Genomic DNA, 25,826 nt, shown 5'->3' with positions numbered 1-25,826 from the left:
AGACTGTGTCCTGCCGCCCATCATGATGTGCCACGTAGGCATATTGTGGGTTGGCATGGAGGAGCAGGACCTTCTCTACGAGGGGATCTGATTTCTGACTCCTCGCATGCTTCCGGAGGAGGACGGGCCCTGGGACTGTCAGCGAGGACGGGAGCGAGACCCCTGAGGTGGACTTCCTATGGAAGGCAAACATACGTTCGTGGGGGGTCTCATTGGTGGCAGTGCACAGGAGTGGCAGGATGGAGTAGAGTGCATCAGGAAGGACCTCCTGCCAGCGGGAGGCTGGGAGATTTCTAGGCCGCAGGGCCAGAAGGACGGCCTTCCAGACCGTCGCATTCTCCCTCTCCACCTGTCCGTTTCCCTGGGGGTTGTAGCTGGTCGTCCTACTTGAGCCGATGCCCTTGCTGAGCAGGAACTGACGCAACTCGTCGCTCTTGAAGGAGGAACCCCGATCGCTTTGGATATAGGTGGGGAAACCGAACAAGGTGAAGAGACTGTGCAGGGCCTTGATGACGGTGGCAGAGGTCATGTCAGGGTATGGGCTGGTAAAGGGGAATCATGAGTACTTGTCAACAACGTTGAGGAAGTACACGTTACGGTCAGTGGAGGGGAGGGGCCCTTTGAAGTCGATGCTGAGGCGCTCAAAGGGGCGGGAGGCCTTCACCAGGTGTGCTCTGTCGGACCGATAGAAGTGCGGTTTGCACTCCGCGCAGACCTGGCAGTCCCTGGTTATGGTCCTGACCTCCTCGATGGAATAAGGCAGGTTGCGAGTCTTGATAAAATGAAAAAAATGGGTGACTCCCGGGTGACAGAGGTCATTGTGGAGGGCCCGAAGTCGGTCTACTTGTGCGCTGGCACATGTACCGTGGGATAGGGCATCTGTGGACTCATTGAGCTTCCCAGGTCGGTACAAGATATCGTAGTTGTAGGTGGAGAGTTCGATCCTCCACCTCAGAACCTTGTCATTCTTGATCCGTTGTGCATTATTAAACATGAAGGCAACCGACCATTGGTCAGTGAGGAGAGTGAATTGCCTGCCGGCCAGGTAATGCCGCCAATGTCGTACAGCTTCCATAATGGCTTGGGCTTCCTTTTCGACGGAGGAGTGCCGAATTTCGGAGGCATGGAGGGTACGGGAGAAGAAAGCCACGGGCCTGCCCGCCTGATTGAGGGTAGCGGCCAGAGCAAAGTCCGACGCATCGCTCTCCACCTGGAACGGAATGGACTCATCCACAGCGTGCATCGCGGCTTTGGCAATATCTGCCTTGATGCGGTTGAAGGCCAGGCGGACCTCAGCAGTCAGGGGAAAAATGGTGGATTTAATGAGTGGACAGGCCTTGTCTGCATAATTGGGGACCCACTGGGCTTAGTAGGTGAAGAACCCCAGGCATCTCTTCAGAGCCTTGGGGCAGTGGGGGAGGGGAGGTTCCAGGAGGGGGTGCATGCGGTCGGGATTGAGCCCTAGGACTCCGTTTTCCACAACGTACCCAAGGATGGCTAGGCGGGTTGTGCGGAAAACACATTTCTCCTTATTGTATGTGAGGTTAAGGAGCTTAGCGGGTGGAGGAAATGCCGGAGGTTTGCGTCATGGTCCTGCTGGTCATGGCCGCAGATGGTGACATTATCTAGGTACGGGAACATGGCCCGCAGCCCGTACTGGTCAACCATTCGGTACATTTCTTGCTGGAAGACCGAGACCCCATTGGTGATGCCGAAGGGAACCCTGAGGTAGAGGCGGCCATCTGCCTTGAAGGCAGTGTATTGGTGGTCCTCCGGGCGGATAGGGAGCTGGTGGTACGCGGACCTCAAGTCAACTGTGGAGAAGACTCGATACTGCGCAATCTGATTGACCATGTCAGATATGCGGGGGAGGGGTACGCATCGAGCTGCGCGTACCGGTTGATCGTCTGACTGTAGTTGATGGCCATCCGATGCTTCTCCCCAGTCTTGACGACCACCACTTGGGCTCTCCAGGGGCTGGTACTAGCCTCAATGATTCCCTCTTGTAGGATTGCTGGACCTCTGACCTGATAAATGCCCTGTCCCGGGCACTGTATCGTCTGCTCCTAGTGGCGACGGGCTTACAGTCCGGGTGAGGTTAGCAAAGAGCGAGGATGGGGCGACCTTAAGGGTCGCGAGGCTACAGACGGTGAGGGGGGGCAGGGGTCCACCGAACTTTAAGGTTAGGCTTTGGAGGTGGCACTGAAAGTCGAGCCCCGTAATAGGGCAGCGCAGAGATGGGGGAGGACGTAGAGCTTAAAGTTAGTGTACTCTTCGACCTATACCGAAAGGGTCGCGACACAGTACCCCCGGATTTCTACGGAATGTGATCCGGAAGCCAGGGAGATTTTCTGGGTCACGGGTAAAATTGGGACGGCACAGCGCCTTACCATATCTGGATGGATAAAGCTGTCTGTGCTCCCGGAATCGAAGAGGCAGGCCGTTTCGTGCCCGTTGATCCGGAAGGTCATCGTGGATTTTGTGAGATGATGAGGTCGAGACTGGTCGAGTGTGATGGAGGCGAGCTTCGGGAGGTCGTGGGTGCTCCGGTCGGAGGTAGCGGTGGCCAGCGTACGATTGGGTGAGCAGGGGTCCCATGGGGCGGCGGAGTGGTTCCAAAATGGCAGCCCCCATAGGTCGCGCGTGGCGGGTGGCATCGAAGGTGGCGTCAAAGATGGTGGCCCCCATGGGTCGCGGGTGGAATCAAAGATGGCGGCGAAGATGGCGGCCCCCACTGGTCGCACATGGCAGTGGCAGCGAAGATGGCGGCGCCCAAGGGTCGCACATGGTGGGTGGCGCAGCAGATGGGGGTGATTCCGACAGGCAGCGCTGCTGGGCCTAGGAACTTAAGGGACAGGTCATGCCTGGCAGACTTTGGCAAAGTGGCCCTTCCTCCCACACCCATTGCAAATCGCATTCCGTGCAGGGCAGCGTTGTCTGGCATGTTTACCCTGGCCGCAAAAGTAGCATTTCGGGCTTCCGGAGTTGGCGGGCTGCTGCGCGGCACAGGCTTGCGCCGCACTCGAGTCAGGTGATGGCGGTGCCCACAACGTGGTCGGAGGTGTAGGCCTCCATGTTCTGGAAAGCCACTTCCAGCAAGTTTGAGAGCTGCACTGTCTCTGGGAGGCCGAGTGTACCCCCTTTTAGCAAGTGCTGGCGGATGTAATTGGATTTAATGCCCGCGACAGAGGCGTCCCTGATCAGCAGCTCCGTGTGTTGGACAGCCGATACCGCCTGGCAAGCACAGTTCCGGCCGAGTACCCGCAAGGCAAGCAGGAATTCGGCTTATGATTCTCCGGGGCGTTGTCGCCTCGTGGCAAGGAGGTGCCTAGTGTACACCTCGTTTACTGCCTTTACGTACTGTCCCTTCAGTAGCATTATCGCCTCCGTATATGAGGGGGCGTCTCTGATAAGAAGGAAAACTTGCGGGCTCACCCGTGCGTTGAGTATTCAAAGCTTTTGGAGGTCGGTGACGTCGTCGGTGGAGATCCGAGGTAAGCTTCGAAGCAGCTTAGCTAGTGCAGTCGCAGTGGCGTCGGCTGCTTATGGGTCCAGCTCTAGGCGATCAGGCTTGAGTGATGAATTAATCTTAAAAGTTTAGCTTATTAAATTGATGTGCCATCAATTAACACAAGACGAGTAGTGAACAAAACTGTGGCTTTAATAAGCTAAACAGAAAGCCTCCTGGCCACTGATCCCAGACTTGGATAGGGCCGGAGGTCAGCCACCTTTATACCGAGCCCAAGGGGAGGAGCCACAGGCGGAGCCATCAGGCAGTGGTTTACCACAATACATATAATACACTAACAGTGGTTTACCACAAGGGGGTATTGTTCTTTGGTATGTAATCGACATGTGCATTTGGATGCGGTCTGATTCAGGGGAGGGGTGGGGGAAGGGTTAGTTTTCTGATGGTGATTATACGGTTTTCTTTGTTTCACTTTATGGGTGGGTTTGGCGGCCATCTTGGGTGGGTCTTGGGTCTTCATCCTCTGGACAGGCGCTTAATAATCCTTCACGGTGGAAATGTGAAATAAAGGTGTAAAGCTATACTTCAGATTGCTGGGCATTTTTCCTTTGAAATGAAAATCTGGATTTTACTGCCAAAATGCTGATTTTTGGTATCTGCAATACTGGTTGAGGAGAGGCGGGAGGCCCCTGATTCAGTTGGTCACCTGGAACGTAAGGGGAATGGGGGCCCAGTATAAAGGTGGTGAGTTTTCTATCACCCAAAGATTCTGAGGGCCGATGTGGTGTTTTTGCAGGACAATCATTTGCGGATGAGGGATCAGAGCACGCTGCGGGGGGGGGGGTGAGCTAGGTCTTTCACTCAGGCTTTGACAACAGGGCTCAGGGTGGCAATTTTAATCAATAAACAGGTTTGCTTTTCAGCATATATGTTAGGCCGGACTCATGTGGTAGGCACGTGATTTTCACAGAATCTTTGGCAGATATATTGGTGGTATTGTTTAATGTATATGCCTCAAAGTGGGACAATACAGCATTTAAAGAATTCTCATTCTCTTCTCCTGTGCATAAGGTGAATTCGAGGATCGACTTTTTCTGGTGGATTGGTCTCTTCTTCCTTGGGTGAGGAAGGCAGAGTACTCGATCATTGTCATCTCAGATCATGCCCCACATCTGGCGGATTCAGTAACCTGCTCAGCATCCACCATGAATATTAGATGAAGGGTTATTGGTGGATATGGGGTTCTGCAGGCACATGTCTAAGGCCATTGATGAGTATGTAGAATTTAATAGGAATGAGTGTGTTGCCTTCCATGCTTTGGGAAGTCTTGAAAGTGGAGATTAGAGGAGAGCTTATATCATATAAAATGCATATGGCTAGGGAGGTAAGGGTGGAACGGCAGTGGTTGGTGGATGATATTTTGGAGGTGGGCCACAGGTACTTGTGTGACCCTACCCCAGAGTTCCTGGCAAGTAGGAAGACGCTGCAGACGCAGTTTGATATGCTGTCCACAGGTAAGGCAGTTGCAGAGCTGCCAACCTTTCCCAACAGAAACCAGTATTGCAGATACCAAAAATCAGCATTTTGGCAGTAAAATCCAAATTTTCATTTCAAAGGAAATATGCCCACCGATCTGAAGTCTAGCTTTACACCGTTATTGCACAAATCTAAAACACAAATGGAAAGCGCACATCCAATGCTTCATACATGAACATCATTATGAGTGGGTGTTTTCAAATTAAGTTTCAAACATTCAGTAAATCTAAGAACGAAAAATGTGAACAAAACATTCGCCTTTTGACACGAAGTTCAAAATTGTCCTGAACGCTTGATTAACTTAATCGAATTCTTAAAAGAAACTGTATATAGACAAAAGGAATCCAGTGCATTTCTTTCTTTCAAAAATTATTTTCATGAAGTAGTACAAACAGATTTGATGTTCAAATTAGGGTTTATGAATATAAAGGTAAAAGAACAAATAAAGAATAGCCGCAAAAAGTAGAAAGCAGAAGGTATGGTTAAATAGATGCATGATGATTCAGGTTTACTTTTTCAGCATTTTTGTTTCATGCTCACAGTACAAAGCGCAGTTTCCACAAGTATAACAAGGATTTATGAACTGAATCCTGCTGAAACTTAATAATGTATTATCAGCTGCACTCCATCAGTATAGAAAGAGGGAAGTAGAATTAAAATTTCTGGGGCGACATTCTCCGACCCCCTGCCAGGTCGGAGAATCGCTGGGGGCTGGCGTGAATCCCGCCCCCGCCAGTTGCCGAAGTCTCCGGCACCGGATATTCGGCGGGGGCGGGAATCGCGCCGTGCCGGTTGACGGGCCCCCCCGCTCGATTCTCCGGCCCGGATGGGCGAAGTCCCGCCGATAAATTGCCTGCCCCGCCGGCGTAAATTGAACCACCTTTTGAACGGCAGGACAAGGCGGTGCGCGTGGGCTCCGGGGTCCTGGGGGGGGGGGCGAGGCGATCTGACCCCAGGGGGTGCCCCCACGGTGGCCTGGCCCGCGATCGGGGCCCACCGATCCGCGGGCGGGCCTGTGCCTTGGGGGCACTCTGTCCCTTCCGCTTCCACCACGGTCTCCACCATGGCGGAGGTGGAAGAGACTCCCTCCACTGCGCATGCGTGGGAAACTGTCAGCGCCCGCTGACGCTCCCGCGCATGCGCTGCCCGGAGATGTCATTTCTGCGCCAGCTGGCGGGGCAACAAAGGCCGTTTCCGCCAGCTGGCGGGGCGGAAATTCCTCCGGCGTCGACCTAGCCCCTCAATGTCGAGGCTCGGCCCCCAAAGATGCGGAGCATTCCGCACCTTTGGGGCGGCGCGATGCCCATCTGATTGGCGCCGTTTCCGGAGAATTTCGCCCCAGATCACTGACCTTTCAACAATTCTGAAATGTAGACCCTGCTTCTCTCCTCATTGATGCTGCCTGACCTTTAAATACATAGCAGTGCTCTGCAAAGATCAGTGATAGAGCGAGTGTTGAATCAACTGACTGTAGTCCACCCTCCCTTGACGTGATTTTTTTTATCCCAATAAAATCCAGACACCTTGATGCCTCAGGGAAGGTGATCCTGACCTTTGCGCGGTCTCGCACATGAGGCATAGAAGTGCTTATTGGTTTCCTTGGCGACAGGGCCCTGCTCAGAGGCCTCACCCCTTCTCCTCTCCGTCCTGCACACTAACAGCGCATGCATGTCTGACACACATGTGCTGTTAGTGTGCGGGGTGGAGAGGAGAGGGGGCGGGGCTTCTGCTCAGCGTCCTGTCACCAAGGAAACCAAATAACGCATTTCGGGAGGCGGCTTTTCCATATTGCAATGAGAGAATGCATCCTTCCGTATTCGAACGGATTTTCCGTATAAAATACGGAAAATCCATGCTAGTTGGCAACTCTGCAGTTGTGACTGTCAAGGTGGGTCTTTTGTGAGTAAGGGGAAAAGGCCAGCCATCTGTTAGCTCATCAGCTGAGGCGGACGTTGGCCTCCCAGGGCATTATTCAGGTTAAGAACTCAAGTGGAAGCTTTGTTTCCACCACAGATAAAGTTAACAGTGTGTTTGAGGCCTTCTACAAAAGTCTTTATAGGTCAGAGCCTTCTGTGGGTTGGAGGGGGGAGGGGGTTGTGTGGAGTGGACATGTCTACATTTTTAGATAAGTTGGAGTTTCCAGTGGTGGGGGACGAAAAGAGTTGGTAGCCCATTAACCCCGAGGAGATCTTGACAGGTATTGGGCGGTTGCAAACAGGTAAAGCTTCCAGCCTGATGGGTTTCCTGTGGAATTCAACAAGAAATTTGTGGATCAGTTGGTTTGGTCCCATTGCAGGTTGACATGTTTAATGGTTCTTTTTCCCAGGAAGCCCTGCCCGCTACACTCTTGCAGCTTCCATATCCCTTTTGTTAAAGGGATAAGGACCCCACAGAGTGCAAGTCATACTGGCCTATTTTGCTATTAAATGTGGATGCCAAGATACTGGCTAAAGTTTTGGCATTAAGGCCCTGTCTTCCTGAGGAGACTGCAGAGGATCAGGCAGACTTTGTTAAGGGCTGGCAATTATCAGCCAATATTTGGTGGCTGTTGAAGGCTGTTCCCACCATCTGGTGGGCCCGAGCCGGAGGTAATTGTGTCTTTGAATGCCGAGAAGGCATTTGATAGGGTGGTGTGGAGGTACCTTTTGACATTCTGGAGAGGTTTGGTATCGGGGGTGGCATGGTGGCGCAGTGGTTAGCACTGCTGCCTCTCGGCACTGAGGACCTGGGTTCGATCCCAATTCTGGGTCATTGCCCGTGTGGAGCTTGCACATACTCCCTCTGTCTGCGTGGGTCTCACCCCCACAACCCAAAGATGTGCACGGTAGGTAGATTGGCCACACTAAATTGCCCATTAATTGGGAAAAAAAGAATTAGGTACTTATAATTTATTTTTAAAAAAGATTTGGTATTGGGCCAAAATTAATTTTGTGGGTACGGCCCCTCGGCTAGTATTCGTACCAACATCTTGAGTTTAGGGTGCTTCCAATTAAATAGGGGAACAATACAAGGGTGTACGATGTCCCGCCTCCTATTTTCATTAACGATTGAGAACTTAGCCATAGCCTTGAGGCCTTTGGGTAAGTGGAAGGGGGTAAGAAGGGGAGGCGTGGAACATAGGGTGTCCCTGTTTGCTGATGATCTGCTGCTTTATGTTATGGATCGGGTCCACACTATGGGTGAAATAATGGAGCTACTGAGGAGCTTTGGTTCATTTTTGGGTTACAAGTTGAATCAGGAAAAGAGCGAGTACTTACCAGTTAATCCCATGGGGAGGGGAGCCAACTTGGGAGTGTTGCCTTTTCGCTTGATCAGATCTAGCTTCAGGTTTGTGGGTGTCCGGGTGGCCCATGATTTGGCACAGCTTCATAAATTGAACCAAGCAAGTCTGGTGGACGAGGTTAAGTCCAATTTTCAGAAATGTGTCAACCTTCCCCTGTCCCTGGTAGGTAGAGTCCAGTCTATTAAAATGAATATTCTTCCAAGGTTTTTGTTTTTATTTCAATGACTCCTGTCTTCCTCCCTAAATCTTTTGTTGTGAGGGTTGATCTCATCCTTTATATGGGTGGGCAAGACCCCGAGGATCTGCTGGGCATTTCTCCAAAAGATCAGACGTTGCCAAATTTATTTTGTTATTATTGGGTAGCCAATGCTGAGAAGATGCTGGGGTGGTGCACCGATCCAGGTTCCGTATGGGGACAGCTGGAGGCGAGGTCGTGTAGGGGTTCTAGACTGGGTGCACTGGTGATGGCTTCACTTCCATTTTCTCTGGCAAGTTATTCCTCGAACCCGGTGGTCGTGCCCACGTTAAGGATATGGAGACAATTCAGGCATCACTTTAAGCTTGGATCTGTATCAAAGATGGCCCCTATTTGTGCCAATCACTTATTTGAGCCGTCGAAACTGGACATCACATTTGGGGTGAGGGAAGGAAAGGGGCTTGTAAAACTCGGGGTTTGTTTGTGGAGGGACTGTTTGCCAGAATGGAAAGATTGTCGTCAAAATTTGGCTTTCGGGGCCAAACTCGTTCAGATACCTCCAGGTAAGGAATTTTGTATGAATGGCCTTCCCGACATTTCCCGCAATTTCCCGTGGCACCGCCGAAAAGACCCATTTGGTGGCAGGGTTGGAGGAGGGTAGCATGTCTAGTATTTACGGGTGAATTTTGTCTGAGGATTTGGACTTGACGGGTGAGGTGAAGGCAAATTGGGAGCGGGAGGTGGGACCTAGAGTGGATGTGAGGTGTGGAGTGAGGCCCTTTGTAGGATGAACACCATGTCTTCTTGTATGCGACTTGGTCTGATCCAGCTTAAGGTGGTGCATAGGGTACATCTGACCAAAGCTAAGATGAGTGGCTTCTTTCCGGAGGTAGAGGACAGATGTGAGTGGTGTTATCATAGAATTTACAGTGCAGAAGGAGGCCATTCGGCCCATCGGGTCTGCACCAGCTCTTGGAAAGAGCACCCTACCCAAAGTCAACACCTCCACCCTATCCCCATAACCCAGTAACCCCACCCAACACTAAGGGCAATTGTGGACACTAAGGGCAATTTATCATGGCCAATCCACCTAACCTGCACCTCTTTGGACTGTGGGAGGAAACCGGAGCACCCAGAGGAAACCCACGCACACACGGGGAGGATGTGCAGACTCCGCACAGACAGTGACCCAAGCCGGAATCGAACCTGGGACCCTCGAGCTGTGAAGCAATTGTGCTATCCACAATTCTACCGTGCTGCCCCTGTTCCGGGGGGGCAGCCAACCACACACATATGTTCTTGTCTTGACCCAAACTAGTAAGCTTTTGGGTCTCTGTCTTTAGCACCATGTCAGTGGATCCGGAGCCTTGTCGATTGGTGGCCATTTTTGGGGTGTCGGATTCTCCAGGGCTGCAGATGGGAGTGAAGGCAGATGTCCTTGCCTTCGCTTCAGTGATTGCTCGGAGGCAACTCCTTCTGGGATGGAGGTCTCCTACTGTACCCAGCACCTTGGTATGGTCAGGTGACGTCATGGAATTCTTGTGGAAAGAAAGTCAAGTCCTCCCACTACGCTTTATCCTCACCACCTGTGCCTTGCCCTGTTCCCCCAATGATCTGTATATGTCCCTAATCCTACTCTCTCCCAAATTGTTAGGTAGCAGCAGTTGCTCCAACAAAGTGTACTCCGGTAACTGGGGCAACATCCGCCACTCCTTTTGCGCGAAGTCCCACACCTGCATATACCAAAATTCACGGCCCCTCGGCAGCTCAAACCTCGCCTGCAACTCATCCAGCCCCACAAACTTCCCCTCCGAGAACATATTCCTAACCTGCTCCAGCCCCGCCTTCCTTCATTTCCCATACCCCACCCCCCGGCCCTCGGCTTAAATCTCCGGTTCCCACACAGTGGCATCAGCACCGACATTTTATCCAGCTTAAAATGTCTCCTCAACTGGTTCCATATCCTGATAGTTGACTGCACCACCGGACTACCCATATACGTCCCCAGGGCTAATGGCAACGGGGCCGTCACCTGGGTCCTCATGCTAGAACCCCTGCAGGACTCCTCCTCCAACCTGATCTTCTCTACCCCCTCCCCTACCAATGACTTACCTTCTCCACTTTCACAGTCCAGTATTAATACAAAGGTGCGCGTGCGCCAACCCCCTTTCTGCCTCTGCCTCTGTAGCATCCTCTTCACCCTCGGTACCTTCCCTGCCCATATAAATTCCAAAATCAGTGCCTCCACCCTCCAGAAAGCGACCTTAGAGAGAAAAATCGTGAGGGTCTGAAAGACAGGCAGAAACCTTGGCACCACATTCATCTTTACCACATGCACTCTCCCTGCCAACATCAAGTGCAAAGTATCCCACCTCTTGAAATTGCCCTTAACCTCCTCCACTAATGCTGATAAGTTCCACTTGGCTATCGTGGCCCACTCATGCGTTGCTTGAATCCCCATATACCTCAACTGCTCTCTTGCCACCTTAAACGGTAGTACCCCCCGTTATGGGCCAGGGTATAGAAAACTCCAAAGTATATTATGGAGTTCACCTGACCTATAACTGTTTATTGATTTTGGTTACAGTGAGCACAAGAGCCTGCCTTTCAGATGTTATTCAACAGACTTCTTAGGCGCTTTTAATCAAAAAGAACAAGCTTTATTCTCAGAACTTAGTTAACATTTGTACAAACACACACAGCAAGACGTTTTATCAATTACGTACATAAAAACCCTACACAGCTACAGTAATCTATGTATAACCCTTAATGAATTCCCCCTTAACAAAATCCAAGTAAAACCAGCAACCCTTTTTCAAAGGCGTGGCTCAGCACACACCGTTCTCACTGGTATAAGACTTGTTATTGATACTCTGTTCCCCCTTTCAAACTGCATTTAAATTCCTTCCAGAAAGCAATTATCGCTTTTAAGTTACCAAGTAGTCAGCAACAGCTTTTAAAATGAAGATAGAGAAAAACACTTCTTTCAACCTGTGCAGTTCAAACCAGTCCAAACTCAAAGCAAAAGTAAAAACTCACAGAGCCACAGCCCAGCTCCACCCACACAATGACATCACTGAAGCCATGTGATAAGACAAAACCTTTCTTGAAGGGACACTCCCATGACACCCCAAATTGGCTCCCCGCCACGCTGCATTCACCAGGAATACCTCGCTCTTCCCTATGTTCAGCTTATACCCGGAGAAGACCCTAAACCTCTCCAGTAGGCCCATAATTCTGCCCATACTCTTCAGTGGGTCCGACACAAACAACAGCAGGTTGTCTGCGTACAATGACACCTGGTGCTCCCCGCCCCATCTCATAATCCCTCGCCACTCGGCTGACCCCCAAAGAGCCATTGCCAAGGGCTCAATCGCCAGCGCTAGTAACAATGGCGACAGCAGGCCCCCTTCCACCTTCCCCTATGTAGCCCAAAATACCCTGAACGCATCTCATTCATACACATGCTACCCATAGGGGACGCATACAAAAGACCCACCTCGGTCCAAACCCAAATCTACCCAGAATTTCGAACAGGTACCTCCACTCTATCTGGTCAAAGGCCTTCTCCGCGTCCATGAATACAATAACCTTCAGTGCCACGCGCCCTCTGACGGAGTCATAACTACATTCAACAGCCTCCTAATGTAACTGGAGAGCTGCCCACCCTTCACAAAACCCATTTGGTCCTCGGAGACCACCTCTGGCACCCCCCCCCCCCCCCCCAAACCTACACACCAACATTTTGCCAGTAGTTTCACATCCTTGTTCAAGATTGCGCATGTGCACTTGAAAAAAGAGCGCACTCCGAATGAGAATTGATTTGCGCATGCGCAATGGAAGTTTGCGCATGATGCTACAAACGTGATGACGTGTAGACATTGTGGCCACGGCCACATATGAAAAAAATGCACGGCAATCGAAAAAAAAGTTTTAAAGGCACCAAACAGAAGAATTTTTACCTCATATGGCAGAACATTGCCTGAATTTGAACAAACAGCTGAAGAAGACCTTTGCAGCACCATTGATCAAGAAGTTTGCAGCATCCAGCAAGAAGAAAATTTTAACAAATCTAAAAATAAAGAGTGTAACATCACAGAAGATGAAATAGATGTGGAAGAAATATTCTATGTGGATATAATTGAAAGTGTAGACAAAGGTACACAAGAAATTTCAGAAGCTGAACAAACAAACCTAATCACAATTGTTCCAAATCGATGAATGGACAATTCCAGTGATGCTGAATGGCACATTAATCAACTGCAAGCCTGTCACTGGAACAAGTGACAATTTCCTCAGCCTCGCCGATTTGAACAACCCGAGAGTTCCACCGACAGTTTTTGATCGACAGAAACAGCTGATCGACTACAGTGGGAATGCAATTGAAATGTTAGGGATATGTAACCTAGAAGCATGGGTGCACAATCAAAGTCACATTGTGCAATTCGCCATTGTGGACACAGAGTGAGTGTCCATATTGGGAGCCAACACGTGTGAAGCCCTGAACGTCGTTAAACGACTATGTTCCAGACAGCGTGAAGACAGAAGATCATTGTAACTGCCCATGGGAAATGATACCGCAATCATCCGATGAGGACAGTAAAGACACAGAAGAAGCAGACTATGAAGGTCTACCTCGTATATTTGCTGAGCCAAAGAAAGAAGACTCTGAAAGTCTATCCATTGTATTTGACAGTAAGGATAACAGTGAAGAAACAGGTGGGCAGCACGGCAGCGCAGTGGTTAGCACTGCTGCCTCACGGCACCGAGGTCCCGGGTTCGATCCCGACTCTGGGTCACTGTCCGTGTGGAGTTTGCACATTCTCCCCGTGACTGCGTGGGTTTCACCCCCACAGCCCAAAAATGTGCAGGGTAGGTGAATTGGCCACGTTAAATTGCCCTTAATTGGAAAAAATGAATCGGGTAATCTAAATTTATATAATAAAAAACAGTGAAGAAACAGATAATGAACAACAAAAAGAAAACTATGACAGTCTATCCACTTTATTTACGAATAGTGTCGAAGTGATCACAAAAAGCATACAAGCTGTGTAGGACAAAAGCGAGACTGACAGATCTCAGCTGGACTTTACAAAGGCTGACAATGAGAGCACATCAACAGTGATCAGACAACAAGAGTATAACTTGAATAACAATGAATGCAGTGAACAGATCAATTGAGAGTGCATCAATTCTGAACAGCCTACAAGAAAATGACATTGCGGACAAGTTGACTCCAGATGACGAGCACCAAGAGTTTGTGCATTCTTCCGATCATCCAACAGAAACTGACATCACAAAGCCTGACGAGACATCAGATAATCCTGAGGACACGGATGGTAAACAAGTTAAAATTGAATCATAAGGAACTGATCCTGAGCGCACCAAGAATAGTTCTGGTACTACAGTATATACTCAGAGGTACGACTGTGATACCAAAGGACAATTCAATGATACATGGCACTTGAATGACGGGAAAGTGTTGAAACTTGCAGTCACACTGGACAGACCATACAGCATGGAAAGAAATCTGGATGGCAACAGAGCAACGGACTGCAGTACAGTGTGTGAAACACAACTACCATTCAAGGTAGAACAAACCGATGCGTGTGTTGACAATGCCAAGTTCATGCATAATGGCACCAATTCAGGAAGAACAGGAGTGGAAAGTTCCAACATGGCACACTGTTTGGAAAGAAACAATGACATTCCAACAGTCTAGAAGAGTTGGTCCTTGCTGAAAATACAGATAGCAAACTGTTTTTTACGGCAAAGGAAACACAAAATCGACACCACAAACACAGAAAGAAACCACGTTAGATAACGAACATGGTTCCACAATTCACCATTTGATGGCTTGCACTGATGACTTGTTGGTACTGTAACACACTATCACAGTGAAGACTGAGTACTGACTCAATTTGTGGACTGTAAAAGTTAAAAAATTGTTAGCTACTGTACAATATCAGTACTCAATTACATGTAAAGAACTTACAATGCTTCTTACCATACACATGTCTATAGAAATTTCCAAACATCTTTAAAGAAAAAGGGGGCTGTAATGATATGTATATTGACTGGGATGTAAAGAGCTAACAAGTTAATGATAATGCTTCTTACCACCAGAGGGAACCACAGAATAGTTATTTATATCATGTGACTTGGGAATTCTGGGAGTTAAGAGTTAGGAATTAGAAGGGTGTCAGGCATAGCGAGCAGTTGTGTACTTGAGAGTTCTGTTAGTCAGAGATAGTTTAATATAGAAACCTTCTACTATAGGAATCGTAGTAGTGTAAATAAATTTATAGTTTTGTTCGTTAACAAAGCTTTGTGTTCTTCATTCAACACTATGCATCCAAGCCATCCAGGTAAAGCAAAATAGAGAACGCAACAGTAACAACCCAATTCCTACTCTATGGTTGCCCAGAACATAGCAGCTAAAGCCAGTTTCTTTCAAAGAATCCATGAGAATTATTAGTGCAGGAAATGGAAAATTCAAAACTGACAGATTGAAGGAGGATCTGAAAGGGTGGTTCTTTTTCCTTATCATGCTGCCATGCCTGACAAGGGTGGTTTTATATTAGCAATGCTGACAAAGTGGACAACATACCCCACTCAACACCGTTAATGCTCCTCAATTAACACAAACGTGTCACAAACAATATGAGAAAATAAGGCTCATGGCTAGGTGACAGGCAGAACTTTCAATGTTCAGATGAAGGTTTTAAAACACCTACTAAGATAGTCGCAGGTAAAATTCTGCAAAAATAAAATACACTTGCAGCAGCTTACAGCCTTGTCTTGTCCTTCCTTCTGCGACCTCCCGCAGTTAGTTTCTGTCTCCATTACACGCGGCTTTTTTTGGGAGAGACAGGGCAGTCACTCCAGGGTCAGAAAATTCAGGTTCGGAAAGCTTCTTTGCAACAGGAGGACTGGACCTGGCACACACACTCCATTCAATGGGGAAGCTCAAGTGAATCTGTTTACTTTAAGACAGTAAGGCTTGGTGTGAATTATTGCAGCAATGTATTTTTGTCTTCTAAACTGAATTATGCAGAAAGGCTAATTATAATGAACACTTCTATTGAGGATAAAGTAGCCTGAGTTCTATGAAGACGTATCAAGCTAGCCTATGGTTTTTATGCTTGCAATTGTCTCCTTATGTGGTGTTCAATTTGGTCACAAGAACATGATAGTTTCTAATAAACATATTGGGCACATGTTTATTATCTCATTACAATACAGTACATACATTATCTGGTATTATCAGGTATTGCGGTACCTAAGAGGCTGATGACCATTGGTAAAACCTAGGAGTTTACTATTGGCTGTTGATACGTAGCTCCGCCCTGACAGGCGGAGCATAAGAACCGGTGCCGTCCCAGCAGCCTTCACTTTCTGTACCGAAGCTACTGGGGAATAAGATCTAGTCGATTAAAGCCTTCAGTTATGAAATCACTTCGTCTTGAGTGTAATTGATTGTGCATCAATTTAATCTACTAGACTTAAGCTGGAAGGATGGATCTCTGAATCAAACCGGAGTGCCTACAGCTCAGCACCCACGCGGAGAACTCAGCTGCAATATTTAAACACTGGCTGGCGTGCTTTCAAGGCTATCTCGAGACGGCCGGAGGCACCCCCTCAGAAGGACAGAAAATGCATCTCCTGCGCTCAAGGGTCAGCCCTGGGATCTACACGCTTATCGAGGAGGCGGAGGACTTTGATGCCGTGATCGAACTGTTAAAAGGACATTACATCCGCCCTGCAAATCAGGTCTACGCACGTCACCTGGACGATTTCTACCGGGCGCTACTGCTGCTGGGCCGAAACTGTGGCTGCCCGCAAGTTTCGGGGAGCGAGCACACTGAACTTTTAATCAGGGATGCTGTTGTAGCAGGTATGACCTCCTCAGTGATCCGCCAAAGACTCCTAGAAAAGGACACCCTGGGACTTAGAGAGGCACGGGCCCTGGCAGGGTACATGGACGTAGCCTCCCAAAACGCGCAGTTCTATGCGCCCGACCGCGCGGCGGCCCCCTGGGCTGCGTGGCACCCCGCAGCGGCAGCCCCACAGACCTTCCCCCTGACCCCGCAGGCCTGCGCGGCGAGACGGCCCACTAACGCCGCTGGGCCCCGCTGTTTTTTCAGCAGGCAGGCGAATCATCCCCGCCCGCCCTGCCCGGCCTGCACCACCACCTGGAAAGGGTGCGGCAAGAAGGGCCACTTTGTGGGGGTCTGCCAGGCCTGCGCCATGGCCGCGGTCTCCAGCGACTCCGGACCGCCGCGGCAACCCCCCCTTCAGGCCCGACCGGCCTGCGCTCACCGCTACCCCCCTATCCTAGGGCCACGTGCGATCACGGGCGCGGCCATCTTGCCCCCCGGACACCACGCTGGACGGGTGGGCGCCGCCATTTTGTCCATCCCCGCCGCCACCTTGTCCATCCCCGGCCACCATGTGCGACCCATGGGAGACGCCATCTTGGATGGGGCCCCAGGCCCCCAGCACGGCCGACTACACCCTGCCCGATCAGAACTCGCAACTGCTTCATCTGGCCTCGGTGATACTGGACCAAAGTCGACCTCGGACACTCGCAACAGCAACAACGACGGTCTTCATCAACGGCCACGAGACGTCTTGCCTGATTGACTCTGGGAGCACGGAAAGCTTTGTTCACACCGACACGGTAAGGCGCTGTTCACTTGTTACCCACCCTGTAAACCAAAGGATCTCCCTGGCCTCCGGGTCACACTCGGTGGAAATAAAGGGGTTCTGCCTAGCGAACCTCACTGTCCAAGGCAGGAGATTCAACAATTTCCGCCTTTATGTCCTGCCGCACTTCTGCACGGCAACCCTCCTGGGGTTGGACTTCCAATGTAACTTGCAAAGCCTGACCTTTAAATTTGGCGGCCCTATACCCCCCCTTACTGTCTGCGGCCTCACGACCCTTAAGGTTGACCTGCCTTCCCTGTTTGTGAACCTCACCCCGGATTGCAAACCCATCACCATCAGGAGCAGGCGGTACAGTGCCCAGGACCGGACCTTCAACAGGTCAGAGGTCCAAAGGCTGCTGAGGGAAGGGGTCATCGAAGCGAGCAACAGTCCCTGGAGAGCTCAAGTAGTAGTGGTAAAGACCGGGGAGAAACATAGGATGGTCATTGACTACAGTCAGACCATCAACAGGTTTACGCAGCTGGACGCGTACCCTCTCCCCCGTATAGCCGACCTGGTAAACAGGATCGCGCAATACAAGGTCTTCTCCATGGTGGATCGCAAGTCCGCCTACCACCAGCTACCCCTACGTAATAGTGACTGCAAGTACACTGCCTTCGAAGCAGATGAGCGGCTCTATCAATTTTTAAGAGTTCCCTTTGGTGTCACTAATGGGGTCTCGGTCTTCCAGCGAGAGATGGACCAAATGGTTGACCGGTACGGCTTATGCGCAACGTTCCCGTATCTGGATAACGTCACCATCTGCGGCCATGACCAGCAGGTGTTGATTCCCAAATTTCTTTCTCTGTCAGTCTGGCCTCAATAAAAGTTGAGATGGATTCGCACGTAAAAAGAAGTTATTTATTTAGCTTGCAAGCTTAATTCATCTTACAGAAACATAAGAGACATCCAGCCTCTTACACTCCAGAAAGCGACTGAACAAAGAGACAATAGGATCTCTGCAAAATCAATTCAAATGGTATCAAGTTTCACATACTCGACGCCCATAGGTCAGCCTATGTCCCTCCTGACCTGTTTGATCTATTCTGATTGGCTCACTTCCAATCCCTTTCTCTGGCCCCTATCAATGCAGCATCACTCTCATAGACACACCTCTTCCTGCTTTTTCCATGCGGTCTCAAATCCCTTTGTCCCTAACTGCCAGAATCAAAGTGGCTTATTTCTACATTACATTAACTAGTATCTCTAAAGTAACTATTTTATATCACATTCGTCACAGGACCATGACACCAACCTCCGCAAATTTCTCCAGACCGCGAAAATCCTTAACTTAACGTACAATAAGGATAAATGTGTATTTAGCACCGACTGTCCAGCCATTCTAGGCTACGTAGTGCGAAATGGAGTTATAGGCCCCGACCATGAGCGCATGCACCCCCTTATGGAGTTCCCCCTCCCTCACTGCCCCAAGGCCCTGAAGCGCTGCCTCAGGTTTTTCAGTTATTACGCCCAGTGGGTCCCTAACTACGCAGATAAAGCCCGACCCCATATCCAGTCCACAACCTTCCCCCTGTCGACGGAGGCCCGCCAGGCCTTCAGCCGCATCAAAGCAGACATTGCAAAAGCCACGATGCGCGCCATCGACGAGTCCCTCCCCTTCCAGGTTGAGAGCGATGCGTCTGACGTAGCTCTGGCGGCCACCCTCAACCAAGCGGGCAGGCCCGTGGCCTTCTTCTCCCGTACCCTCCATGCTTCTGAAATTCGCCATTCCTCGGTTGAAAATGAGGCACAAGCCATAGTTGAAGCTGTGAGACATTGGAGGCATTACCTGGCCGGCAGGAGATTCACTCTTTCATGTTCGATAATGCACAGCGGACCAAGATTAAAAACGACAAGATCTTGCGGTGGAGGATAGAACTCTCCACCTTCAACTACGAGATCTTGTACCGTCCGGGGAAGCTAAACGAGTCTCCTGATGCCCTGTTCCACGGCACTTGTGCCACTGCACAAGTGGACCGCCTCCGAGCTCTCCACGAGGACCTCTGCCCCCCGGGGGTCACTCGTTTCTTCCACTTCATCAAGACCCGCAACCTGCCCTACTCCATCAAGGAGGTCAGGACAGTCACCAGGGACTGCCAAATCTGCGCGGAGTGCAAACCGCACTTCTACCGGCCAGAGAGGGTGCACCTGATAAAGGCTTCCCGTCCCTTTGAACGCCTCAGCATGGATTTCAAAGGCCACCTCCCCTCCACCGACCGCAACACGTATTTCCTGAACGTGATTGACGAGTACTCCCGGTTCCCATTTGCAATCCCCTGCCCAGACATGACCGCAACCACCGTCATCAAGGCCCTCCAGGGTATCTTTACACTGTTCAGTTTCCCCGCGTACATACACAGTGATAGGGGGTCCTCCTTTATGAGCGACGAACTGCGTCAATTCCTGCTCAGCAGGGGCATTGCCTCAAGCAGGACGACCAGTTACAACCCCCGGGGAAACGGACAGGTGGAGAGGGAGAACGTAACAGTCTGGAAGACTGTTCTACTGGCCCTACGGTCCAGGAATCTCCCAGTCTCCCGCTGGCAAGCAGTCTTCCCAGTGGCCCTCCACGCCATCCGGTCGCTGCTCTGTACAACTACCAATCAATCAGACACCACATGAACGTCTCCTTGTTTTCCCCAGGAAGTCCTCCTCCAGGACCTCGCTCCCAACCTGGCTAGCGACACCCGGACCCATCCTGCTTCGGAAGCACGTGCGGGCGCACAAGTCGGACCCGTTGGTCGAGAAGGTCCACCTGCTGCACGCTAATCCCCAGTATGCCTACGTGGCGTTCCCTGACGGCCGGCAAGATACGGTCTCCCTACGGGACCTGGCGCCCGCCGGAACCCCACGCGCACCCGAACCATTACCCCCACCCCCCACCTCCCTCATAGGACCTCACTCGAGAGTCAGTACTCCCGCCGCTCCTGCCTAGGCCCGCCCACCCACCGACGCCCCCTACAGGCACCCCCCCCGTGTCAACCGTTTGCTCCAACAGCGCAGCCTAGGGGTGACGAAGCTGCCAGAGAGGACGAAACCACGCTCCCAGAGTTGCAACCACCTGGACCGCCACCAGAATCACCACTGAAGCCCAGACGATCCAGAAGGACGACCAGGCCACCCGATCGACTGATTGCTTCGCTGTGACTTTAACCGTGAACGAACACTTTGTAAATATTCTCAACAGCCCTGTAAGGAGGTATCACGGTACCTCCATAGCTGATGATACCATGTTAAAGGCGACTGTTACCACTGGCCACCACCCCCGCCGGACTCTTTTTTAACAGGGGGTGAATGTGGTATTTTCAGGTATTGCGGTACCTAAGAGGCTGATGACCATTGGTTAAACCTATGAGTTTACCATTGGCTGTTGATACGTAGCTCCGCCTGACCGGTGCCGTCCCGGCAGCCTTCACTTTCTGTACCGAAGCTGCTGGGGAACAAGTTCTAGTAGATTAAAGCCTTCAGTTATGAAATCACTTCGTCTTGAGTGTAATTGATCGTGCATCACATTACTAAATCTAAACCTATATTTGGATTAGAATAGGTTTGATGACATGATCCATATCGCTCTGTCTCCTGTGCAAGACCATCTCCATAATACCACCTGCCTCCACACACCCTCAGCCCGCCCGTTGCTGAAACCTTAGCCATTTTCACAGAAACTCCACTTATTCACCAAGACTAATTTGCTTTCTGCCTACCAAGTGTGCACTACATCACATTACACCCTTGGTCCAGATATTTGCAAAAGAGCTGAGTTCCAGAGATGAAGTGAGACTGACTGCTTTTGGTATCAAGGCACCATTTGACAGAATGTAGCATCAAGGAGCCCTAGTAAAACTGAAGCGAATGGGAGTAAGGGAAAACCCTTCCACTGGCTGCAGCTGAAAGGAAAATGGCTGTGATTGTTGGAGGTCAATCATTTTAGCCCCAGATCATCACCGAATGAGTTCTTCAGGGAAGTGTCCAAGATCAAATATCTTCAGTTGCTTCATTCATCATAAAGTTAGATATGGGAATGTCACTGATGATTGCAGAATGTTCAATCCATTCTCAAATTCTCAAATAACTGTTTCTAATCATTCATTCACCGGACCTGGGCACTTCAGTAAGCCCTGCATTTAGTGTCCAAAAGTAAATACCCTCAAGAAGATGGTAGAGAGTTGTGTAGTATAAGGATCTGGCACATAAAGGGTGAACAAGGGACTGAGTACAGTACTGCTCACACAGTAATGTAAGGGAACACATGACCAGCATCTAGGGGTTAGTGTAGTGAGAGACAGAGCAGTGTGTCGAAGCAAACATGGAGACAGCTCCTAGCTTGGACCTTTACTGTACCTATATATATATCGTAGAATCTCTAGAGTGCAGAAGTAGGCCATTCGGCTCATCGAGTCTGCACCGACCCTTGGAAAGAGTATTCTATCTAGGCCCACACCCCGACCTTATCCCTTAACCCCAACTAACCTTTTGACATTAAGGGGCAATTTAGCATGGCCAACCCACCTAGCCTGCACATCTTTAGACTGTGGGGGGGAACCGGAACACCCGGAGGAAACCTATGCTGACACGTGGAGAAGGTGCACACTCAGCACAGACAGTGACCCAAGCTGGGTTCCTGGCGCTGTGAGGCAGCAGTGCTAAACACTGTGCCGCCCATATAAATTTTAGTAGTTAATAAATACCTACTGTTGAATTACCTAAGACTACAAATACCTGAATAAGAACTACTGAACTGGGGCAGCACGGTGGCGCAGTGAGTTAGCCCTGCTGCCTCATGGCACCGAGGTCCCAGGTTTGATCCCGGATCTGGGTCACTGTCCGTTTGGAGTTTGTACATTCTCCCCGTGTTTGCGTGGGTTTCACCCCCACAACCCAGGGGCAGGGTATGTGGATTGGCCACACTAAATTGCCCCTTAATTGGAAAAAATGAATTGGGTACTCTAAATTTATTTTAAAAACGAACTACTGAACTACTCCCAACGCCATACAACATGGTGGCAGTGAATGGAACACCTCAAACATTGCAGAGACTGCAGAAAAAAAATTAAATTCTGGAAAACGGAAGGAAAAAAATCAAAGAAACATTCTGCCCCGAAGAAAGGCTCAAGAAGTGAAGGTGCAGAAGGAAATCCCAAGAAATAAGCTCCAAAGAAAACCTTGGAAGCTGATGGCAGTAATTGAATTTCCTACTGCAGAAGCAGACTCCATTGAATACTGTGAAAGTCCAGCTTCAATACCCTGAGCTTGCAGAGTCTCCAGACCACACAGTCGGGACTTAAACATTTAAAATTCCTGGACATCGCAAGTTCTGAAAAAAGTCAAATCTTGCAGAGTTCCTAAATTGCCATTTAAATCGCAGTCTGAGAAATCCAAATCCCGAGCCGGCACTCGAACAAAGCTGAGCCCTCTCCGAACAAAGAATTTTTTTTTTTTAAATTTAGAGTACCCGATTCTTTTTTTTCCCAATTAAGGGGCAATTTAGCGTGGCCAATTCACCAACCCTGCAAATCTTTTTGTATTGTGGGGGTGAGACCCACGCAGACATGGGGAGAATGTACAACCGCCACACGGACAGTGACCCCGGACCACTGTGCTGTCCTGAAGAAAATAGTAGTCAATTAAAAATTAATCATGAATGTGCAGGCAGCGATAAAAACTTAGCAAAAGCTGGGATTTGATACTTCCAAGACCCAAGAACATTGTTTGTGCTAAAGCAAGCTAGGATAACTGGTCGATCCAGGCAATCATTGGTGAAAAAAAATGAAACATGGAGGTTGCGAACGGCATTAATGTGGAAGTATGCCAAAACTGGCAAGTGCGGGGCAAGCCCTTTGTGAAGAAGTGTTTCGTGACGCCATCTTAGATTTTTTGAAGCAGAGCCGGTGATGGGAATGTGCTGAGCAGTCACACATCAGGTGGCTCTCCTCCCGAACACAGTAAAATAGGCATTTCTGGATGAATTATGCCCGAACATTCGGACTCATTCTACCGTAAACAGAAATGGAAGAGAAAAAGAGCAATGTGCATGCAAGTGGAAGCTCAAGAGGCCGCAGGGAAGGTAGAAGCGATGGAAAAGGCCATGAACAGCGAGCGAGCTAGCCGGTGAACCCACAAGCTGAGCGGTCCTTGGTCACCCCTGAGAGGGGGAGACCGATGTCCTGAACAACGGACTCCACCGGCACCCCTCCACACACACACACACCTGGAGAGGGATGGATGACATTTCTAACTAAGGAATTGACTGCGATGAAGGAGGAAATCAAAGTGGAGATCCAGGTAGCGGTCAAAGTGGCGGAAGCGCTGGTCTCCATGTAGACGGCGCTCGACGGAATGGGGAAGAGGCTGGAGGCTCAGGGGAAGACGATCCAGGAGCTCAAAAAGGTGTTGACTGACCAGAGCGACAGGACTGTTGCTCTGGAAGCTGAAATAAAAAGGTTGGTGGAGTCCCAGGGGGGCATGAAAGGGAAAGTCAAGGATCAGAAGAACTGGTCTCGACTCCAAAATATTGAAATAGTGAGCCTGCCAGAGGGGATCGAGGGCAGGGATCCGACAGACTATGTGGCCCAGATGCTGGGCAACTTGGTCGGGAGGGACAGCTTCCCCCAGCCATCAAAGGTCAACAGGGCACACGGGTCATTCCGATTGAAGCCCAAGGCCTGGGAGCAGTGAAGAGCAATAATGGCAGTCTTCGGGGTATCGGACCAGCCAGAACTACATATGGGGAAGAGGGCCGATGCCCTTGCATTTGCTTTCCAAATCGCCCGCCAGAGAATCCTGCTCGGCTGGCGATCAGCAGCACCACACATAGCTGCAGACCTGCCGGAATTTCTCCATCTGGAGAAGACCAAATACGTAATTCAAGGGTCGGATGATGGCCTGGGGGCCGTTCATCAGCCTCTTCCAGGACCTGTATGAAGCCAACAACTGATAGAACGGGGGGACGATGGGTGGCAAGATGGCGCAGTGGTTAGCACTGCTGCCTCACGGTGCCGAGGTCCCAGATTCGATCCCGGCCCACACAAAGCTATAAGAGCAAAACAAATGACAAAACAAACCATCTACGGCGAAGGGAAGGGCCTAAGACAGGACCCGGAGACAGTAGAAAAGGGGAGGGGGGAGCAGGGGTGGGGGGGGGGGGGGGGGAGCAGGGGTAGGGGAGGGGGGGCAGCAGTGGTAGGGGAGGGGGGGAGCAGGGGTAGGGGAGGGGGAGCAGGGGTAGGGGAGGGGCGGAGCAGGGGTAGGGGAGGGGGGAGAGTGCCGAAAAGGAACAGCGTGGAAATTGTAAATAATAACCGTTTCATTCATCTCTTGTACAGTGTAAAAGTGTAAACTTCAATAAAAAATATTTAAAAAAAAAAAGAATTTTAGGTAGCGTCATAAAACAACAACCTCCAATTTATATTTATTAACCATGATCAGAAATCCACTCTTTAAAAGATTAATTTGGACTTATCCAAGGCACAGATTAGTCACAAAATTCAGAACTCTGGAGAAAGAATTCCTTAGATACATCATTGCTTCAGGTCTGGATAAAATGATGGAAGCTAAACAAGTTAACATACTGCTTTATTCAGTAAGCCCAATAGCCGACAAGGAAGCAATGAGTCATCTGCAAAATTGAATGAAATTTTAAAATATTCAACGCTTACTTTAACCTCGCAATAACAAAATCCTTGAAATGGCTAAATTTAACAAAACGTGTCCATCAGCCAGGAAAACATGTTGACTCCTTCATTAAGGTGCTGTAGAGAAGGCTGTGATTACGGTCACCTGAAATCTGAGCTAATCAGGGATAGAATATTTGTAGGACTGGTGGATGAAGCACCCTCAGACATGCTTCAAGCAAAGGAAGATCTAAACCCTGAGAAAGCTTTCCAGATTGTCAGGCAATCTGAAGTCTGTTTCCAACACACATCTCTGTTAAGGAGTGGAAGCAAACTGTAGTACAAAATGAACCCCACTGTACAGTTAGTCAAACAGCACAGAAACAGGACACTCCAGGCCAAGGGAAGCAATACCCTAACTAACCAGTAGTGTGACCATGCGAATGTTGTAGGGCAAAGCATCCCCACAAGTGGGTTCAATTTCAGCCTAATGCTTTCAATGTAACCTGGTAACTACTCAAGTAGGAAGCTGTTTAAAGCCAAAACATCAAAATGTAGAGAAGATCCCAAAAGGATTGAGACCGCATACCACGAGGAAACACAACCATGCTTCTTGGGTGAGGTCAAAGACTGAGCTTTTCATACTGGAAAGCAGACATCGTGATAAATGGCCATCTCAAAAGCTCGAAATTGGACAATGGAGAGTGTTATGGTCCTATCAGCCAAAGAACTGTGCTTGGAATCTCTGGCTACAAACAACAGACACCATTTTATGGGCTTGGAGGAATGTGACTTCTGATTATAGGCATGATTCTGGAAAAAATAAGGTGTGGCAGCAAACAAACCTTCAATGTACATCATCTGTAACTGTTTTATTTTCTCTCTGGATTAGTGATGCCTCTGTAATCCTGAATCTCCCCAAAATAGCACAAGATGTCAAGACAACCACTGTCATAAATTATACAGAACTGCATGTTCCTGAGAGCTCCAACAAGAAGGATTATCTCGACTGCTGCTGCTGCT

Source organism: Scyliorhinus torazame, chromosome 7 (assembly GCF_047496885.1).
Source record: "Scyliorhinus torazame isolate Kashiwa2021f chromosome 7, sScyTor2.1, whole genome shotgun sequence".
Lineage (NCBI taxonomy): Eukaryota > Metazoa > Chordata > Chondrichthyes > Carcharhiniformes > Scyliorhinidae > Scyliorhinus > Scyliorhinus torazame.
The sequence above is the reverse complement of the archived record's forward strand: the minus strand, read 5'-3'. Positions refer to the sequence as shown.